Genomic DNA, 7,098 nt, shown 5'->3' on the forward strand with positions numbered 1-7,098 from the left:
AGCCTTTGTATATTTTATTTATATGTACCTCAAAGGTTGTTTATGATTCTTTGAATCCAAAAAAAATACTTCATTTGAATTCTAAATTTTTCTTTTTGGATTTCCAAATTAAACCTGGGTATAAGTCAGTATTTAATTTATATAAATTTAACAGTTCAAAATAAATTTGACTATATTTCTTTGCCCTACCTCACTTATAATCCAAAGTGCACTATTGGATTTAGTATGGAATTGAATGTACAACTTGTCGATGGCTTAGTTTATTTTTACCTGTTGATTTGTCTAATTGCAGCAATTTTTAAAAAACAATTTAGTGAAAATGTCTTTCTGGGCTTGAATTATTTATTTGTAATGACGAATTTACTTGCTTGAATACAATAAACTTAGCAGCAGATTTTAAGTTAACTAAGCACCCAAGCTTAATTAAGGTTATCATTAACAAATAAATTATATAACCTAAACAATTATTTACTAATTAAATGTAATGGAAATTCTCTAATAAAAATTTATTTTGTAGAAAACAACTGTAGAAAATATTAGGCAACTGGATGTTTACTAACAGTGGATTAACAGTAGAAATGTATTGTAAAAATATATTTAAGGGGAAATGGGTGTCTGGGAATATTTCTTCTCCAGTAAGTCATATTGGCACCAAGAAAAAGTTACTTAAAATTTTGGAGTAACATCTGCTGTCTCCCTTATAAGTGTAAATTGACAGCATGAAATTTTAGTTTGCAATTTAAATCACTATAATTTCATAGTTATCAGAAGATTATGATTTTTTTTGAAGATCTTAAAATCTTTTTGCAATTTGAACAAAAAAAGTTAAGAGATTCTCAAGGGAAACTACTTTTTTGAAATGTTATCACTATTAATTTTAGTGTTTACATTTCAATAAATAGTTCACATTAGGTTTTGGGTTGGATTGAGAACAATATATTTGAGACTTCTACATAGAAACACAATTCACTGCCGTAATTCAATATACGAAATTGCTAGGATTTAATTCAATAAATTGTCTTACATTGGCTTTGTACCATGTTGAGATAACTTACTGAAGAATAAATAAAGTAAAAAGGCTGAGAATGCCTCACTTTGAGCAAATGCTTTAAACATTCCTTTTTTTACATAAGAAAAAATAGTGATTTGCTTTACAAAAACACCCAGGGCCTATTTAAATTGTTCCCCACATGTATATCTAAATAGTATTTGATTTACAATGAACTTTTCTGGGGACACCTCATTGCATGAATCAAAGTATACAAAAACACAAATATTAGCCTATACGTAAATGATATCATTAACAGAATTATTCCTGATGCAGATTTATTCTTTTAGGAATTGCACTTTTTGGAATAATGCTAGTTTATCATGAAGCAATGATTTACCTACCTCACAGGGTTGTTGTGAGGATTAAGATGTTTGTTAAAATCTTGACTACCTTGAATATGCTAATAAAAAAATTACTGTTTTTTTCTACCTCTTTCATGTGCAGGCAAGTGTCCTAGATTCTCTTATTAATGAACTTTTCAGGTCTTTTTAAAAATCACTTAAATATGCCTTCTTGACCCCAGGTATTTGCAATTTAAGGAAGTTGGTTGATTGAATGTTTCCCCAACTGACCAAATAGTAGAAAATAGGTGAAAAAGGATGAACTAGATTATCTGCAGAAAGTGAAGGTGAGGTTTAGAAAATTCATTATAACCTTTAGCACCCTTAGCGAAATTGGAATACTTGGGAAAGGGGGAAGGGTGAAAGATGATGAAGTAGTCAGATAATATATATATATATATATATATATATATATTTAAGATTTATTTATTTATACAAGCACTGGGTACAGTCAGAAGTGCGGGAGAGTGAGAGAATTCACCAGAGCCAGAGCGGGGAGCAGAGCAGGCAGAAGGACCGAAGTACACTGCTGAGGGGAGCAGCGGGCGGCAGGAGAGGTCTGCGCGCCGTGTGGGACCCTCCTCCGGTGGCCGGGGAGCAGCCGGGGATCGAACCAGCGCTACAGAGGCTGCGGGCAGCTTTGCAACCCAGCGCTCAACCGCTGCGCCACCGGGGAGGCCCCAGATTATATTTTAATCAAAATGCCACAAATACTACTACATCCTACGGGAAAGCAAAAATGACTTTAAAAGCCTATCATCAATCAGTAGGTAAAGAGCAAAGCAAACTTGGGCCCCCAGCGCCAGTTAAATCCCCGGCTGCTCCCAGGCCACCAGAGGAGGGTCCCACATGGCGTGCAGACCTTTCCTGCCGCCCGCTGCTCCCCTCAGCAGTGTACTTTGGTCCTTCTGCCTGTTCTGCTCCCCGCTCTGGCTCTGGTGAATTCTCTCACCCTCCCGCGCTTCTGACTGTACCCAGTGCTTGTATAAATAAATATAAATAAATCTTAAAAAAAAAAAAAAAAAAAGAACAAAGCAAATTTAACAAAGAATCTCCAACTTTTCAACAACGTTTTTCTTCCACAACTTCAGTAAATAATCTTAACATTTACACTTTAAAAAGTAGCTTTTCATTTATTATTAGAGTTGATTTAATATCTGAGGCATTATCATTGGATCTGATCCAATAAAGAGGAAAAGAAACTAAAAACTACCATAAATTCCATGTTCTATTTCATTCTTAGAGTATAAGCAAACAATTAAGGCATATAAGCAGATAACCCCTGTGATAATTAAACAAAAAGTTGCACATATTGAGCATAACAATTTACTTCTATAATTAAATGATTTAATATTTAATAATTTGAGAAAAAATTATGACCCACAGTTTTCTCGATGAGATTTTCTGCAAAGTATGAAGAACAGCACTTGAAAATGAAAAAGTGAGCTGCTCTGCAGAGTCCTCATAAAGCCGATGGAATGGGATAGGAGCTTAGGAAACAAATTATCTGTATGGACAGGTTAGCAGTAGAACAGTAAGAAGCCTGATGTTGATATGCTTAGCTATGTTTTCAGTACTTGCTTTTGAAGTTGCACCTTTAATATGATTACAGAATTAATATATAAATCAGAAGAATTAAGTAAACCCAAATGAAAGTGTAAAGAAGATAAAATTCATAATTTCTCCACTCAGAGATAATCATGGTTCATGCTGATTAAAACCTTTTTGAAAAGTTCAGCATAGCTTTATAATACTGAAGAGAACCAAGAACCAAGTAGTTAGGGCTTTGAAGGAAAAAAAAGCATATAGTAGTCCTCTAATAATGTCTTTTTTTTTTTTTTTTCAGTTCAGCTTCGCTTTGTTATAACTTTGACAAGTTAAAAAAAGCAGTTTCCACCAGGGCCAGGGGGAGTGTGCACATTTTCACCATGTCTTGCTGATGAAAAAATATATTATTGAGCAAATGAATATAATAAAGATTCCAGCAGAACTTCCAGCTCAGGTGCACCAAACATTCCAATGCAGGCATAATTAGTAAGTTTGCTTACTTACAGCTCCTTCCCTTTCAAGATTCATGGCCAGGGCCTCATCATTCTTGTCTACAAGGTAAGGCAGCCAACCAGCTTGTATGTCTCTCCAAGGCCATCCCCACATGCCTGCATCTATCCCCTCTTGCCTTGCCCCCCTTGTCTGGGGACTTTGCAGCAAGTGGTTGTGCCTGCTGAATTGGTGCTATCAATGTAACACATATGGACACAGTTGTGTATAAAAGGAACCCTTGGTCTTCAAACCAGTGCTCAGATCTTATAGAGCTTCCCAGGTCTGGGACCTCATGCATGAGTAATAAAGCTTCTCCTGACCTCACCATTCCTGAAGTACTGCTTGTTCTTCCTCTGCCTGGATAAAACGCTAGAATTTCTTTCTACAACATTGCGGGTTTTCCCAGGCTACTCAGTTTCCTTCCCATCCCAAAGGTATGAATGTTAGGTGAATGGTGGTGTCTAAATCATCCCTGCCTGAGTAAGTGTGGATGTTTAGGTGAGTGCACCCCACAATGGAAGGTCATCTAGTCCAGGGGTTGGTTTCCATCTGAAGTCCTGAGATGCCAAGTAGGCTTCAGCCAGCAGAGAACTGCAATAACTGGATTCAAAAAGAATGAAGGAATTAATTAATTATGAATGTATACAAATTATTGCTTCATGCTGAAAGTATTTTTACTTAAAGTTGTGGTGATGTTTTTGTGACCAGAAACATGCCATAGGAAAGTTAACTCTTGTTTATTCAGTAAGCCTATGGCAAAAATGGGTTTATTTATACATTGTGTCACTTAAAGTTGCAGTTTCAAAGAACCTGTGCATGATGGTTAAGTGAGGACTTATTATATACTCTTGGGGGCTAGCATAGTGCTGATAAAAACAATCAACATGAAAAAGAAAAAAACTTAAAAAGCTCAGAGAGGAAAGTGAGACTGAAGAAAACTGTTCCAGTCATATGCTCAGACATTTCTCACCTTGACACTTATCTTTAGAAATGTTCATCTTTTCAAACCTTCAACCACACTCAGTTATTTTATAGAGGATGTCATCTCAAAGCTAGAATCCCAAGTGTCAGAGTTGGAAAGTAAGATCTTAATGGTATGAATTGTCCCAAGACAGATACAACCAAATAGATTTTCTACATCCTTGTTAATCTAATACGATTGTATAAAAAACATTAAATTGCACAGAGCATTCATAGCTTGCTTTAAGAGTGGAAAGACCCTGAGTGGGCAAGATTGTGAAAATGAGAGAAGCAAGCACAATGAATAGCTCCACTCACCCAACCAATATATGGGAATTGTAAGGTGGAATGAAAGAAGGGCAAAACACAGTAAAGTTGATTTGTGTTCAGGTCAAGAAGAGACCTGATAAAAGGTTTGAATGAAATGACTGGCTGGCTAGGGCTATCTTTACCTTAGCAGGCTAAGCTTGATGTGGGAGCAGTAAGCCTGCACAAATGAATGGGAGACAAACTTTCACAATTACTGAATGGTTTCACTCATTTCCAGAGTATAAACAACCAAAGAAAACTGCAAAAACACAACAAAAATAATTCATAGACTCTGTGAAAAATACAGTGGTTACCCGAGAGGATGAGGGAAGGAAAGAGGGAATGGGGAAGGAAGGTAATAATAGGGTATTGCCTTTGGAGGATGAGTGAGAAGTGTGCACACAAGGAGGTGCGAAGTTGTATTCCCAAAGTATGCAGTTAATCAAAAAACTTTAAAAGCATCCACTTAGTCACCACATTTTGATCAAGGGGACAATACTTCAAGAAGAAATAACACTCATTAACATATACTCACCGAGCGCTGGGTTGTGAAGCTGCCCGCAGCCTCTGCAGCCCACAGCCTCTGCAGCGCCGGTTCGATCCCAGGCTGCACCCCGGCCACCGAAAGAGGGTCCCACATGGCGCACAGACCTCTCCTGCCACCTGCTGCTCCACTCAGCAGTGTACTTTGGTCCTTCTACCTGCTCTGCTCCCCACTCTGGCTCTGGTGAATTCTCTCACCCTCCCGTGCTTCTGACTGTACCCAGTGCTTGTATAAATAAATAAATAAATAAATAAATAAATCTTTGAAAAAAAAAAAAAAAAAACATATACTCACCAAATGAAGGAGCACCAAAATATATCAGACAACTATTGTCATCTCTGAAAACAGACATCAAAGAAAACACACATATAGGAGACTTCAACACACCACTATCAACAATGGATAGATCAACGAGACAAAAAATAAGTAAGGACATTAAAGCTCTAAATAAGGACCTAGAGCTCGTGGGAGCTCATCTATAGAACACTTAACCCAAAAAAATCTGAGTACACATTTTTCTCAAGCACACACGGATCATTCTCCAGAATCGATCATATACTGGGACACAAGACAAACATCAACAAATACACCAAGATTGAAATCATACTGTTATAAGACAGGGAGAGGGGCAGCCCAAACCCCGCAAACCTGCCTATTCTAAATGGGTTCTGCCATCCGCCGCATCAACACAAAACATAGGAGACTTTAATGGGAAGGAAATTTAATAAAACTAGGAAACAATACAGGTAAGGCAAAGAGTCTAGTTTCTAAATGAAGCACCCAAAGTCACCCGTCCCCTCATGGGTAAAAGTCCATCCATATGGGATCAGCCCAGAGCAAGGCCCCAAAGCCTGCCACAAGTCTAAAGCATCTTCCAGTTGGGACCCACAGAAAAGGGTCAGAAACTACCAGACAAGCCCAGAAGGAAAAGAGCAAAATCAACATCAAGATAAAAGCTGCCATTGTCACCTCCCCATGGGTCTCACCCACATCTGTGTCACCCAGTCTATGACCAAAAGGCAAGCGCAGTTTCTTCACGTGTTTCTAGGCTCCTTATGCCTCCTCCAGGTCTCCTGGCTCCATCCTGCTCCTTCCTTCCTCAGTCTCTTCTGCCGCTTCTCCTCTCCCTGCTCAGCTCCACCCTCCCTTGGGTGGGACAAGGAACCTCCCCCTTTCCTGGGGACCACCCTGTTACAATACCAACCATCTTCTCTGACCATGAAGGCATCAAATTGGAAATAAACCATAAAAAGAAGGCAAGGAACTCTCCTACCTCATGGAAATTGAAACCCACACAACTGGAAGACCACTGGACTAACGAGATCAAAGAAGAAATTAAAAATTACTTTGAGTTGAATGACAAGGAGGACACCAATAACCTTAATGTATGGGATGCAGCAAAAGCAGTAATAAGAGGAAAACATATAGCAATACAGGATCACATCAAGAAACAAGAAAGAACTCAAAGAAACAAACGATTCTCATGGCTCAAAGAACCAGAAAAAGAATAACAACAAAAAAAACCCAGTAGAAGAAAAGAAACCAGTAGAAGAAAAGAAATAATAAAAACCAAAGCAGAAATAAATGAAATTGAAACTAAAAAAACAATCCAAAAGACCAATGAAAGCAAAAGTTGGTTCTTCAAAAAAATAGACAAATCCCTAGCCAGGCTTACAAAGGAAAAATGGGAGAAAGCACAAATAAATAGGATCACAAATGAAAGAGGAGAAATGACAACAGACACAGCAGAAATCAAAAGAATAATCAGAAACTACTATGAAGTTATACACAAACAATCTCAACAATCTAGAAGAGATGGACAAATTCCTACAACTCTACAATCACCCAAAGCT

Source organism: Talpa occidentalis, unplaced genomic scaffold (assembly GCF_014898055.3).
Source record: "Talpa occidentalis isolate TD23 unplaced genomic scaffold, MPIMG_talOcc4v2.1 talOcc4.11, whole genome shotgun sequence".
Lineage (NCBI taxonomy): Eukaryota > Metazoa > Chordata > Mammalia > Eulipotyphla > Talpidae > Talpa > Talpa occidentalis.